A 16,288-nucleotide genomic window follows, 5' to 3' on the forward strand; every position below is an offset into this window, starting at 1 on the left:
TTGCCATGTAATCATTCTAATGGCCAATAGGTTAGCAATCGACATTATATGAGGTTTCAAATTGGCCTTATACACAAATTGTCCATTAGACTTAGACATCAACTTTCATCAAGAAACTTTATTTTGAAGCGTGTCTCGGGAACAATCAGTTCATAATTTCCAATCCGTAAAGAATAATCACCTCTGACAGGTGGTTGCAATCTTTTTTTTTTTTTTTTCAAGTCGATTGTTAGTGCCACCATTTGGAGATGGTTTTAGACCATGTTTGGACATTCAATTTGAATATTTTAAGTTGTATTTTCTCTTATACATATAAAAACCCCACCAATTGTGAAAACTATCAAAACATTCTCAATTTTTATACAATCTTACCAAATGAGCAAGTGATAATTCATAACAAAATTAGTACACTACTAGAAGGTCTTTCTAAAAAATACAACATCAATTAATCAAACTTTAGTTCAATAAAAATGAAAATTTAACATGAATAGTAATGTAACTACTCTTTAATATAATCCTCCCACATAAATTAAAGGTTGGTAGATATAAATAAAGGTTGGTGGAAGTTAATGAGATTGGTAAATGACTGATGGGGTAATTGTTAAAAATATCTACCAACTTATGGGTCTTTTTTACAAAATATAAATTTATGAGTTAAATTTTATATTTAAAAAAGTAACCCCAAATCATGTCTTTTGGATGATTTGGGGTTTGAAACCATGAGTGAAAACGCATGTCCAAACGCTGGTTTGGGGTCATGGTTTCAAACTATGGTTTGAAAACGCATGGCCAAACGCCTACCAAGTTTATGGGGCTATTTGTTGTAACACCCGTATCTTAGAACTCATGTTAGACTCATATCGTTAGAGTTTTAGCGAAAAATTTGAAAGTTTGTATGTATTACGAAAGTGGTTGATCAGCCTACTTCGGGCACCCGTAACTCCTTGATTAGTTGATAATTTAAAAAAATATATATATATGAAAGTTGTAACCCTTGGAATAGCTTTCCAACGGTATCTTGTGGAGCTCAAACAGAGCTCTATGCTAAGGGTTATGCCTATTTTACTAATACTGGTTAGAGCAAAAAATTTTAATTTTGGGTTACGTTTTTAGCCTTTTCCTACTCGAATCAGGACTCCCTATTTTATTATTTTATGAAGCAAAAACGTCCATAACACTATTTTAAACCCTAAGAGACTATTCTTTTTCTCTCTACCTCCATCTCTAAAGAACTTAGACACTTCAATCTTTCAAGAAACTCATTCTTGCAATAAAAAAAAATCAAGAAACCTTCAAGAATTTGGTTTGGCAATCTACTTTCCTAAGGTTTCCTCCAAGGTAAATATTTTAATCAAGAACCTTTGTATGCTACAAGATTTATCATTTATAAAGAGTAGAATAAATCCATCCACCCCGTTACCCTATAAAAATCAAGAGTTGTAAAAAGTTGGAGAAAACTCTAGTATTTTTCTGTTGAGTTTCATTCCGACCAGCCATATTAATTTGGTGTTTCCTAGTAATCTAACCGTTGGATCGAGTCCAAATTTTAACTGAGTATTCACAACATGTAAATCTAAAATTTTAATGGTGAAGATTGGATTTGGAACTCCGGAGCAGTGCCCTTTGAGCCACGAACAGTAGCTACAAAAATCAATGAAAACTCTTCTTAAGTTTGCAAGTTCAAAGCTTTGGTTTCTTCTTCAACAAGTTCAGACTTTTTCTTCAAGTTTTGGAGCGACTAAGGTATGTAGGGCTATCTACGTGTGGGAATATCATTATTCTTCCCCACGCCTCTTAATCCATAGAGTATGAATCCTTACGAAAACTGAGGTTTCTTTTATACCATGCTCATGATAACCCTAGGTCCATGACCATGATTATAATATGTATGAATTGCTATTATTCTATAATTGTGTTCTTAATAACTCCATATGATTATTGAGAATCAGTCTGTAATCCATGAAAAACTCATACTTTGTATTCCTTGGATTCCTACATGCAAGTTATAAATTATCATTTTATTTTCAAGAAAACACTCTACATGATTTACACGTTTTCATGCAAGTATATCATGTAACTATATTGTTCAAACCCATGTTTTACAAGCTATTTGATATGAAACCATATTTATGTTATATTATGTCAGAACATGCCTATAAGTTATTTCATGAAACCATGCCTACAAATTATCTCATGAAACTATATTACAAGTTATTTCGTGAAATCATGATTACAAGTTATTTATAAGTTATTTCACTAAAATCATGGGCTTTTTAGCCAACTATATCATGTTCATGTTTTTGGGAATTGCACGAATTACTGAGAAGGCTCCGATAGCCTAAAACTATGTGGCCACCGTAGGACAAGGATCGCTCCGCCCAATTAGAACGATTCCTTAATTTTACACTAAATGGATCCATCAGGCACGTTACCACCTTATACCCTGGCAAGGTATGGGGGCTCTGTTGGTCCGGCGAGGCACCAGACTCCACGTACCCACGTGGTGATATCATGTTGTCGATTTATGAAATGCTCTCCCTACTTACTATTTTTTACTCATGTTTTATATAATATATGTATTCATGTTCATGCTCATGACCAGGTTTCAGGTTCACGTTCAGTTCTTATCTTTATTACTTCATGTCCCACATTTATTTCATTCAGTTGCTTTACATACCAGCACATTCAATGTGTTGGCGTCCTCTTTTATTGCCCGGGGGCCTGCATTTCACGATGCAGGTATTGATTTACAAGACAGCAGATTTACTTGTAGGACATTGCTCGTATCAGCTTATTTGATGAGCCCCATCTCACTCGGAGTTTAGTCAACTCTTTCTTTTATGATTAGCTATGCATTTAAGGTATGTTACGAGCCCTGTCCCAGCAAGTATGTTTTACAGTCAGACTCATGATAGAGGTTTCATAAACTAGACAAGTCAGTTATGTTATGTCGGACTTTCAGAGTCATATAGCCATTTTTGGCTCATTCATGTTATTTTCGCACTCATGTTTAAACGAGAATTTTTATTAAGTATTATGACTTTTTTTTTACCCTTTATAAAGGCTCATCATGCATTCAGGTTATAATTCCGCTCATGTTATGCCTCAAGATGATTCAGCAAGCCATGTGGTTCGCTCGGTTACAGGCAGTAAAACACCGAGTGTCGTGTTACGTCCAGGCCATGGTTCGGGGAGTGTAAGGCTTGCTTTAGGCGAATCCCACATCTGTTGGGGAGGAGAACAAAAAGTGTTTTATAAATGCTTAGATACCTCTCCTTTGTAGACGCATTTTAAAACCGTGAGGGGCGGAGGCCCCAAAACGGACAATTTCTACAAGCGGTGGCCTGGGCTGTTACAGTTGGTATCAGAGCCAGTGCCGGGTCGGTGGTGGGGAAAACCCGGTAGTAGGGAAAACCTCAGCAAGGACGCTGAGTCCCAAGGGGAGGTGAGTGTAAGGCTTGCCTTAGGCGAATCCCACATTGATTGGGGAGGAGAACGAAGAGTGCTTTATAAGTGCTTGGATACCTCTCCCTTGTAGACGCGTTTTAAAACTGTGAGGGGCAAAGGCCCCAAAACGGACAATTTCTACAAGCGGTGACCTGGGCTGTTACATTTGTATTCAGTCTTTAAATTTTCAGTTTTAAATGAATTGTTAGAGTAATCATTACTCTCGTCATTCCACTAAGGAATGTAGTGGAACGACACATTTATATATTTCTTTAATGAGCATGTTTAAGACTATAAAATTCAAAAGTCATTTAACTACACAAATGCTATGAGAGATTTATAGCCACAAAATTCAATAAGTCTTCATTTCAATCTTAAACTTATTATCGAGTCAAATATGCTAAATGAATTGAAACAGAGGAAGCAAGTAAAAGTTGAGTACTTGATTTCTTGGAATGAAATGCTTTACACTAAAGTGAAACTTTCCAACGTAAATCTGAATTAGTCAGTCCCTAAGAGAATACCAAACTCTGCCGCCTTCCGGAACCAATTACCAAAAAAACACATAAAAGCGCTAGAGAGGTGGATATCCGGTTTTTACTCTATAAGTGGCACATCTCAGAGGCCCAGATAGGCCCAAACTGATGATCTTGAAAGGGCCCAAATTCAAGTAACTGATCCGGCTTCTGGTATTGATTCCTGTCACCAGGTCCAAAAACAAAACTTTATTTTACATTCTGAACTTCATTACTTGTAATATCTATTTAATCATGAGAGTATTTCAACTTCAAGCGAAATATAACTTCACTAGTGACAACTGACAAAAGATAGAAGAAAAATTGGATTAGGTAACAATTATAAGTACAAGTCTAGCAAATTTCTTCACGCAATGAATTTAATTAGGCGCAGCCAAATGTGTGTTGTGTTTAACGTGTGTTGTGTTTAACTTTATTTTATAGTAAAAGGCCAATAGATTATTATCAATTTTTTTTTCTTTGATACTTACGTTTAAGCAACAAATAGAGTTATTTTGATTTGTTTCAACTACGACCTCTATTAGTGCGTCTTTTGAAAAAATGTCGTACTTATCTTGTTTTGGTAAATCAGTTGACTGAAAATTACACAAACTAAGAAGGGAGTGGCTTGAAAGACTAAAACAGGAAACTTCCAAAGGATGTTTGATAAGCTAAAAGTTTGGAAGTTTTCAAAAGAAAATTTTATGCAAACTTTGTTAAATCCTTTACAAAGGAATTATATGCCACATCATAGACTAATTTTACATCGATTGGATAGGAGAGAGAAAGAAGTAGAAGATAGGAAGGTTTATATGAAGAAACATTTTTGATACTCGTAGAAGTCCCCCTAATTTGAATTCGCATCATGACCTCGAGATGACCTCGAGTGCTTTGATTCAGAAGCGAATTCAGAATTTAAACTCTAAAGGGTTTCGAGTTAAAAATTCTTAGCACTAAATTCATTATTTTATTTAAAATTATGGGTTCATCCATACTAGTTATTGCAATTCTAGTAAATTTTTATACATAAAATATATATTCTGCGTCGAAAGTACTGGTTCAGATGAACCCGTAGCTAATAGTTGCATCCGCCTACTCTCGTTAAAGTTAAAAAAATCATATCATTCTGCTACAATCGATGGTAAAGGTGGTAACCGGCTTGGCCTTACCGGTTTTAACCGGTAACCGGACCGGTTAAACCGGTTCCGGTTAACCGTTTAATGGTTTACCGGTCCGGTTCCAATATTTTGGAAACCGGAACCGATTAAACCGGTAAAATCGGAACCGGACCGGTTTAACCGGTAAAAAATTAAAAAAAAAAAAAAAACTAAAGTATATAAGTAAATATATATAGTATATAGTACATATATATATATATTAAGTATATAGTACATATATATAAATATATATAGTATATATATTAAGTTATACACATATATAAGTATATATAGTATATAAATATATATAGTATATATATTAAGTATATATAGTAGATATGTATATATAGTATATATATTAAGTTATACATATATATACATATATATAGTATATATTTAGTATATATATATATATATATATATATATATATATATATATATATTAAGTTATACATATATATAAGTATATGTAAGTTATACATATATATGTATACGAAAAGCATTATTCTGTATTGCTGACTTGCTGTTAGGCTGTTAGTCAGTAAATATTTAAACTTTAATTATAAAGTTGTATAACATATGAAAATATAGCTACAATATACAAATAAATACTATAATATATATATATATAATACAAAAAACAAAAAAAAATAGATTTTAACCACTCCAAACCGGACCGGTTCCGGTTTGAGGTTTAAAATCGGTAAACCGGAACCGATTAAATCGGAACCGGTTAACGGTTCCGGTTTTTTAACCGGAACCGGACGGTTCCTTAACCGGTTCCGGTTGGAACCGGTTGCCACCTTTAATCGATGGTTATACTGAAAAACATTAGTATAAGGTCAACAAGTCTTTTGGACCAAGGATATCTAATTGAGTCCGCCCAATGAGACATAACACTAACAATGTGCTAAATATATATAACAGCCCAAGATTCATGCACAACAAAACTTATCCTATTTCGTAATGTTTTCTTTTCGTACACAGTTTGTTTCTACCAAGTTCGATATTTTTTTTATTTTTTATTTTTTTAATAAAACAGATGCATTACTTTCCGCAGGCACGCTGCCATCTTCTTAAGCTTGAGAATTGAGTCACACCAATGCTATGAGCTTTCAGAATCCAATGGTCTTTCGTTTACGGTCTCAATCTTCACACCTCGACATTCTTGAGAGCCGACTAGGTTCGAGTTTTGAACGGACTCGATGATGGCGCTGCTTGAGAGATAACTCAGAATGAATTAGCACCAAAGCGTTGTCAACCTTATTGCCCTTAATGGCACCAATTTTCACTAGTGATTTTATTAAGACGAAACGCCTTAGGGTTAAAGCCGGGTTTGGTTTCGTAACAATAATCGTTGTTGGCGCTGGTGGTGGAAAATCCAATTTTAGGCCACAGCAAGAGAACATACCTAAAATTAAGGAAACTTTCATTTTTATTTTTTTTTACTCTATGTTGCTAACTTTTTCGACTAGGGCCTATATAATAGAAAATAAATTAAAGTTGAATCCACTTCGAATTAGGATACCTTTTTTTACATTGTAATAAAAGGCAAGTTTTTCTTTTTGTTTTCCGAAACTAATTGTCATTCGATTTCAGAATTTTATGGGATTTTTGTCTTCGATGACTTCCTCATTATATTTTGCTCCTGATATAGTTTAATTTGTTATTCACAGACCCAAAAGTATTTAGCAACTTACATTTCTTTCTGAAGAATATTTTTATACTTTGCAACAATTTACAAAAGATAAATTAATGTCGAGAATAAGTTTCCTGACTCACTTCATTGTCACATCGCATGTGCCAATATAACCAAATAAAATTATAGTTATGACACTACAATTTTAATTTATAAGTTCAAATTATGATCTCTTGACTATTAAACTATTATATAGAGGTACGACTCAGATGTTAGGGGTCGTTTGGTAGGAGGGATAGGATGAGATGAAATTATTAGTCTCATTGGATTAGAATTATTTCATGTTTGGTTGGTGGGATACCTCCTTTGGAATCCCACTCAATCCCATCTATATGGAATAAAAGGTGGGATAAGTTATCCATACAGAGAGTGTGGGATAAGTTATACCATACTTTCTCACTCAATCCCATCTACATGGGATAACTTATCCCTCCTAACAAACTACCCTTATATGCTATGATTCTAGAAGTTGCGTCATTTTTTATGAAGTTACAGTCACTTGTTGCATCATAAGAGTCCTTTTTGTTTCCTTATCCTATTGGAAAAGATTATAATACTCCTAAATTAAGAATAATTTGTAATAATACAGGATTAGGAATAATGGAAAACGATGGACAGCTAAAGAATGTTCGAGGGGATCTGATATCTTTTACCTTAAAAAAAGATATCTTTTACCTTAAAAATTAAAGTTAGTATAAAGGATAAAGGTTACGATTCTTTTTTTATTTTTTACCCCTCCCAAAAGCTTTCCCTTTTTATTCCCTTATGACTCAAATCCATAACCTTCGGATCGGAAATGGAGGGTGCTTACCATCTGAGCAACCCTCTCTTGTCATGTTGTAGGTTTAAGACATTTGTGATAATTACATTCCTAGCATTTTCTTAAAAGCAAATTTTCATGTTCTGTAACAAAATTAATCCATCAAAATTATTTAACAAAAGTAAAGGAATTTAAACAAAACTAACCCTAAATTTATATATACTCCCTCTGTCTCAATCTACGTATTACAGTTCGGATTTTGAAGGTCAAATTTCTTAATTTTGACTGTGAATTTAGACATAAAATCTTTAAGTTTTTTGAATAAAATTTACATATTCGGAACTACATAAAAAATATTCTAAGTCACAATAATTGAAAACTTATAATATCAAAAAAAAAACACATGAAAAAATTGTGATTTAAGAAAAACTCGTTTTACTCTCAAAATTGGAACATCAACACATAAATTGAGACGAAAAGAGCATTATTTTGCTTATGACCCCACTTTGCTATTGTCACCTCTCTCTCTAATTTGCAACCATCACAATGATACGTGGGTTCAAGTGAACTTAGAAGCTTTTGTTTATATCTTATATATTAGTTTATATATTAACAAATTAATTAAATATGTATAAATATATGACTATAAATTCTATTATTATTATTATTATTATTATATATTAACTTGAGATCGTTGTAAGAATTCATAAACCTCGAATCCTAATCCTAAATCCATCTATAATATCACCTGCCTAAATTTTGATGAATTGGCCACTTTGATGAGTCAATGAAGTTTTCACTTCTTAGCAAGAAATTCAACCAGATACCCCACCTTAACCCTACCCCCTATCCCCTACCCCTTCCCCCAGTTGTTGAAGGAAAAAAGGACAATAATAATTGATTTAAACAAAGAATATCCGGATAATTAAAGGATAAAATCCCGCCGGCAGATACTCTATGCATGCATGCACACCAAGACAATCAAGACTACATACATTACGGCTTAATATGCATGGTCATATTTGAAAGAGATATGAACTGTTATTTTATGATGTTAGACAAAGTGAGCATCTTTTTTTATCATAACAAATATTTTACTGACTTTCGTATATATTTAAGCCAAATTGATTGATTATTCGTATAAAATAAAGAGAGGGGTTCTAGAAAAATGGTGGTGTTTCCTCAAAGAACTTTTATGAAAGGTGAAAGAACTGAATTAGATTCATGGAAGAACAGTTCATCAAAGTTAGTTAAACCTCAACATCTAAAAATGGAGTTATTTTTTTCCCAAATATTCCTGGCCAATTTCAGATAGTATAAAAGAAGATCCATTGGCTGCTACTTACCTTCAAATACAAGTAATTAAAAAGGCATCAGCGACTAATATTGCTAATTTTCAACTATAGGCACTGGCCCTTTCTTTTCCATTTAATAAGAAAATTGACAAGAAAAATATCAGAAGTAGGGTGTGTTTGGCTGGAGAAAATATTTTCTGAAAGTTTTGTTTCAATTTTGAAAATATTTCTTAAAAATCAGAAAAATTAAATTCCCTGGTAAAAATAATGAAAACAAATTTCATAAGTGATATTGCATGCAGATTGTTTTCCCCAACCCCAAACAATCCACCCTACTCCTTACCCCTAGCCCCCAAAAACCCCTACCTCCATCTCTAAGCACCAACATAAACCCCACTCACCCCCCCCCCCCACTCCCACCACTACCCAGCTCGCCCCCCACCCCCAAACCCACCATTTACCACCAACCCCACCTCCACCCCTCATCCCCCATTTCCATCACCCCACCTCTACTTTTATATATAGTGTTTGCTTAAATTATGTGTAAATGCTTTTGATATAATGTTTTATGTTAATTTACTAAATTAAATATTAAAAATATGTAAGAAAATTACTTATTTTAAAAAAAAAAAATCTTAGGAAAATATTTTCCTTCATACCAAACACGCCCTTATTCCCTTGCCTTTTCAGAAAAGAAATTAGACAAAAGACATGAAGACAAATGGCAATCAACCCAACAATCTCAATACTGTAGAGAATGATATGTCCTTTTTCCTCATCCACAATTCCAGAAGATTATGATTCTTGATGCATTTCAAGAATCAGAATTTTATGACTATGAAAATAAAAAAGATTTCATAGTGCTACAATAAGATGAAATATCCTTCGACATCAGTGCATTAATTTATTCCAAAATTGGTCACTAATATTTAAGTCTTATCAATTTATTTTATTGTAATATCTTTCTATGGATTTAAGTTTTGTGTAACCACCATGTAAAAAATAATTACGCAATTAGATCACTTAAAGTTTAATGTAGTATAATTAATTTTAACATGATAGAAATGGTAACCAACCTATTATAATATGTTAAACTACGTTGGCCATGGGCGGACCTATAGTAAAACTTATGTGTTCGTAAGAATTCAGTAGCTTTTGTCCAAACTCCATATATCTATTTAAAAATGCACTAAATATCTGATTGTGAACTCAATTATTATTGTAATTAACACTAGGTCATTGTGAGGATCCCCTATAAACTTTAAATCTTGTTCCAACTTCTAATTATGGGTTCACACGAGCCCAGTAATTTTTATTTAGATCTTGTATATATATTTAAAACTCTACTAAATATTTATAAATTTTTTACCGTAAACTTGAAATATTAAATCTGTCTATGAAACTATACATACACCAATAGTGCAAAAAAACTTTATATATACAACTTAAATTCCTTTCCTTTTTTCATGCATGCTATGCAGCTAAGCAGTGAACTAAAATTGTGGTTCTTAATATACGTGTTCAAGAATCTAATCCACACCTCCCACGTTCATATTTATGGGGTAGGCATACGAGAAATATGCTAAGATAAAAGCATATACTTAATAAAAATTCATGGTAGCCATAAATTATACAACTAAAAAGAAAATTAAAGTACTTGAAAAAAGCATATGCCATAAGTGAATCATCTATCCATATATATCCAAGGATCGAGGGTATTGAAAAGATGTGTTGCTAATCTACTTAATTTTAAAACAGAGAAAAAAATTGACTTTTAAGTCAAGGGAAATATAATTAGGGATATTCTCTTCATTGATATATATGAATGGCAATGTAATCACAATCCAAGAATCGTATGCTTAAAGAATCGTCTTTTTTTATTAGTTGCTTTGAAGCTTAAGTAATACATTATTGTGTGAATTTGTGATGTGATCATCTCCATATTATGTTTTGCCAAGAAGCTGGCTTTTGAATGAAAGAATAGAATATGGGAACTTTTTTTGAACTCATGCACTTTATTAATTTTTTTTTTTCTTTTCCTCGTCAAAATTCATCACCTTAAGCTATACTGACCCTTGGTGTGTAAGACTTGATATAGTCACTTACCTTACATACTAAAAGTTAAAAAGTACATAGACGGAGGGGGATCATAACCAAATATACATCACCTTTGATAAATTTAGAGGATCAAAACTACTTATGATTATATTTAAACGATCATTTTAAATCTAACCCAGATATAAGGCGTCATTTTTGTGATTTCTACCCCATAAATGAAATTGTCATGTCTCATTTGGTAAGATTTTTATATAAGAATTTCGGTCATTAACATTTTTTTTTAGAGAATTTAGGATACAAAATCAAGATCGACCCCATTTTTAGGTAACATAAGGCACCACGCTTTTTACAATTGTTACCTTAGTCCAAATCGTCATTCCCAATTGCTCTAAAGTTCCAAAAATTGAGTGTTTCTTGCACCCAAATTAGATGACACGTGTCCTGGAATCGGGTTATGGTCTTTTATCACATAACCCAACTCTTGTGATCACGACGAAGGTCAATGATCTAGCTGACAGGATCTAAAGGCTTATATACGGGTTCAATGGGAGTAGCTTTTGACCCGATTTTGTATATATATATACAAAAATCTACTAAATATATATTAATATTTAACTGTGAACTCACTTATTATTGTAATATTAATTTGAAGTAGTTGTAAGAATTAATAAACTTCAAATCATGTATCTATCTTTCCTTCCACGAATGCAATCCGATTTGCGAAGGTAAGCCCTGCCCTGTTACGAATATATATTAATATTTGACTGTGAATCCAGTTATTATTGTAATATTAATTTGAATTTATTGTAAAAATCAATAAACTTCAAATTATTTATCTATCTTTGCTTCCACGAACGCAATCCTATTTGCGAAGGCAAGCCCTGTCCTGTTACGAATCATTGCCCGTTTGTGACCATTTAGAACACAAACTGGCAAATCGCAAAGGTCGGAGTTACACTAAATTCAAAGACAATGTTCCTTTTGACCTAAATGAATTCCACATAATATCATGTAAAAGTAATTTTCTTCATAAATTAATAAACTAAAAAAGACAGGCAATAACCAATTCAAAGCTGGTTTAATTACACTAGTTGTACTGTTATCTCCTTTTTTCTCTTTCTAAACACATTTTTAGTGTACAAAACTTAACTTTGTGTCTCTACCGTATACATAAGGCTGAATAGTCTAAAAGACACCTTTTCTATCTCGTTTTGACATCCCCAACTTCAAGGAGTTTCATTCAAACACCTTAACTCATTTAATTTTATTTTTTTTGTCCTAATTTATGTGAAGAGGATGGAGTACGTGAGTTAAAACACTTAAATTTGATTATGAATTCGGGTATACATTCTTCAATTTTGTAAAAATAAAATTTAAATATTTGAAAAATGAAAATTACTATAAGTCAATATAGCTATTGATACAAAATATTTTTTAAAAATGGCTGACTCTCCAAATAGTAACACCTTCACCTAAATTAGGATGGAGGAAGTAGTATTTTAATTGCCTCAAAGAATGTGTGTTCCTCACTTGCATTCTTTGAGGCGTTTATAATATCTCCTCCGTCCCAATTTATATGAGGGTTAACCTATTTAGGAAGTTAAACAGTTCTTTCTTTGACTCAATTTCAAATATAGATTTTTCGAATATTTTATACCAATAAAATTTACGTATTTGAAAACTACATAAAAATACTGCTATAAGTCTGTATAATTAATAACTCACAAGATATGAAAAGAGTTGATGCAATTGTAGTCAAAGAGGAATTGTTTGACTCTTCAAATAAATCAACCCTCGTATAACTTGGGATGGAGAGAGTACTAAATTTAATCGAGTTATACTAAAACGGGACAAGTAGAGACAATGTCTTTTAGGTTATTCGGCCTATATATAACTTATCTCAATTGAGAGATAAATGATTACAATTTAAAGCGTGTGATATATTTGACAAGATAGAATACGAGTCCGCTTGGCTTAGTTGATTTAAAATAGTTGATAAGCATTATGTGCTGATAAACATTTTTAAGTGCTGAAGCTAATTTAATAGATAAACAGTTATGTGTTTGGATAAAAATGCTGAAACTTATAATAAGCAGTTGAAGTGTTTGACAGAAAAAGTGCTGATAAGCAGGATTTCTGTTAAAATGACTTAACTGTCCTTAAAGTTGTTTACACTAATAAAAAAGTGATTTCCAATTTCAAGTTGATTCAAATATAAAATCATTTACGTCTCAGTTCTCACAATCTTTAATATAAATTTAGGTTATCTTTTTTTTAATATATATCATTTTTATGATAATTTAAAAGATAATCAAAATCTATGCTATAACAAATAATAATTTGAATCGTGTAAAACATACTTGAAATGTACAAAAATATTTGTATAGATGAACAAATGCCTAGTGAAATTTTGGTTGTTGCTAATTTATTAAAACATTCAACTATCATAAACACTCTCAGCAATCAAATCACGAAATTGGTTAGGGGTTTTATTTTAGCAAGGATATTTGAGAGATTGCAAAATAATATTAGGGATAGATAGTAAAAAATTTGGTCAAACTAAAGTGCTTATAAGCTGAAAGACAATAAGTTAGGAATGATCAACTTATGACTTATTGCTTTTTGGCTTATAAACACTTAACTTATAAGCATCTTTATTTTTTACCAAATGCGTAGATAAGCCAAAAAGTGCTTATAAGCCGGTTTGATCAGCTTATAAGCTTAACCAAAACATAAGAGGGCCTAGCGAAAAGACCAAACTGAGAAATGCAACCCGACTCATGACCATGATGCTACTGGCCTGTCATTGGTTTGATAATGTATCGCCTCGTGCCTATTTTTCTCCTATTCTATGTCTACTTTATAAATTTAAAAATAAAAAAATAAAAAAAAATAAAAAACGAAAAAAACTTTGCGAGTGATAATATCTTTCACCAAATTAAATTATTCTTTCATTAGAAACCCTTCACTTCGAATAGTATCTTATTGAACTGTTTGTGCTAAAGCACCAACATTTTGGAACCTCAACGTCAGCCTATATATTTTCTAGAATGTCATATCATTTTTAGATAATCGAGAAATTTTCAAGAGTTAAGATGTAAGATTTGGAATTCCCTAGATAATAATATCTCCCTTTTATCCTTCTCGACTTAATTAAATATCATATTTTTATTTGCGGCATGATTTAAACCCGTAACAATTGACATGTGCCTAACTCGCGCATCATTCGTCGCTGAGTTCTTATCACTAGAACAGAACTCTGGAGAGAAGAAGGTCATGTCATCTTAGAGTTATCTTAGTTAAATCTTGAGGCCATAATGGTGCATAGTTTTTTTCAAAGTTAAAAGTGTAATCGATCATGTGATAAATGGATGTAAAGTTTTATAAGATCTTGAGGATTACTAAAAGGATATTAATCATCGATGAGAATTGGAGAGAGACGTGTACCATCATGTGCGAAATGGATACCTATTGCAAATTTCAATATGCTCACGATCATTTAATGGTGGCCTAAGTTTTATTATTAGAAAAGAAAAATTGGTTATTCTTCATGTGTTGTATTTTGTTCAAGATTGAGTTATAATTCATTGATTGTGACAAACTGTGTAGCATTAGCAACAATAAAAAAAAATAATATACAAGCAAACTTCATTTAACTCCTTGACCTTTTGGGCTTGAAAAAATGGCGTCCCTTCATTTATATTCCGATGATCTGTACAACGACAACATATCCAGTGTAGTTCCACAAGCAGAGTCTGGTGATGGTAGGATGTACGCAGACTTTACCTCTACCTTTGTGGGCAGAGAGGTTGTTTCTGAAAGACTCTCGGTCGAAAGGAAAGAAATTAAAGAAAAGAAAGGAATTAAAAGAAAAGGAAAAGGAATTTGACGTTGACAGTAAAAAAAAAAAGAAAAAAAAAAAGAAAGAAAGATAGCAAAAGAGCAAGATACAAGGCAAAAGAGCAACAGATAGTGATACACATCGAAGAATAGACAGCTACACAATTACTATATAATACTACTACTAAGAATACATGTAGAGGGGGCTAGCGACTACCTACTAGCTTTCTACCATAATCCTCGACCTTCAAACTTTCCTATCTAGGCATGTCCTCAGTAAGCTGAAGTTGTGTCATGTCCAGTCTAATCACCTCCCCGCCAATTCTTCTTCGGCCTGCCTCTACCTCTCCTAACCCTTGCGACAACCAACCTCTCACACCTCCCTACTAGCGCATCCTTACACCTCCTCTTCACATGCCCAAACCATTCCGACGATTTGTAAAATCAGTAAATAAGCTATTGGATAAGTTTTTTCCTTAAGCGTCAAAAGTAACTTTTGAAAATTCTAGCAATTGCTAGCTCACTTAATTTAGGCCATTGATTTTAGTGTCAATACAATTTTATCTCCCGTTTCAAAGTTGAAAAATGTGCTGCTTCTCAAATCCAAAAGGTTAAGTGTTAGGTGGAATAAATATTTTGTTATAAACCTTCAATAACTTTAAGTAAACACGTAGTTTCTTGAATGAAATGATTTATACAAGATTTACATGAACATCATGTTTGGCCTAGAAAACTTTTACTTTTAAAAGTTATTTTTTTAAATCTTTTAAAAGGAACAATTTATTGGATAGAATTAAGTTGTGTATGTATCTAATGCAAACCTGAGCCACTCTTTTGTCTTTTCACTATTTTTTTTCTTTTCGGTTTGTACTACAAGTACAACATAAAGAACAACATGAAATGTATATCTTCCTTTTCAACCATCCAATAATGGTATATATATTCTACAAATTATATATCCACTTATTCAAATTGTTATTCTTCTTCACTTATAGAGGAACAAATTAAGTACTTGTTCCCTGGCTACTTGCAACAACAACTTGACTAAGTCTTGGTTCAATGTTATATACTTGTATGCATATCAACCTAAAAATCCCAAGAGAACAAAATGTCTTGATTTGATATTGCATACATACATTTGGTATTGGAAATTTACTTTCAGGTCTAATTCAAATTCTTGTTAAGTATGACCCCAGGAGAAAGGGCTATCCGTCAAGAATTTCTATATTTCCAAGACCCCAACATATACCACAAACCCCTGAGATGTCAGAACGATACACAAGCTATAATAAAACTTGTGTTGACTCAGAAAAACATCTTGCAAATAAATGAGATTAAGTAACATGCACCATCAGTGTAAACAATTTTAATTTTATACCTTTAGATCATTTTACCTATTGTAACAGGTAATATAACTTAGTTTTAAGATTTCAAATCGACATCTTAAGGAGGGTTACCTATAGATATCTTTTGGATTAACTTGATTGAGTGAAAAAATATTTAAATGGTGTTTGGAA

Source organism: Lycium barbarum, chromosome 5 (assembly GCF_019175385.1).
Source record: "Lycium barbarum isolate Lr01 chromosome 5, ASM1917538v2, whole genome shotgun sequence".
In the NCBI taxonomy this organism is placed as follows: domain Eukaryota; kingdom Viridiplantae; phylum Streptophyta; class Magnoliopsida; order Solanales; family Solanaceae; genus Lycium; species Lycium barbarum.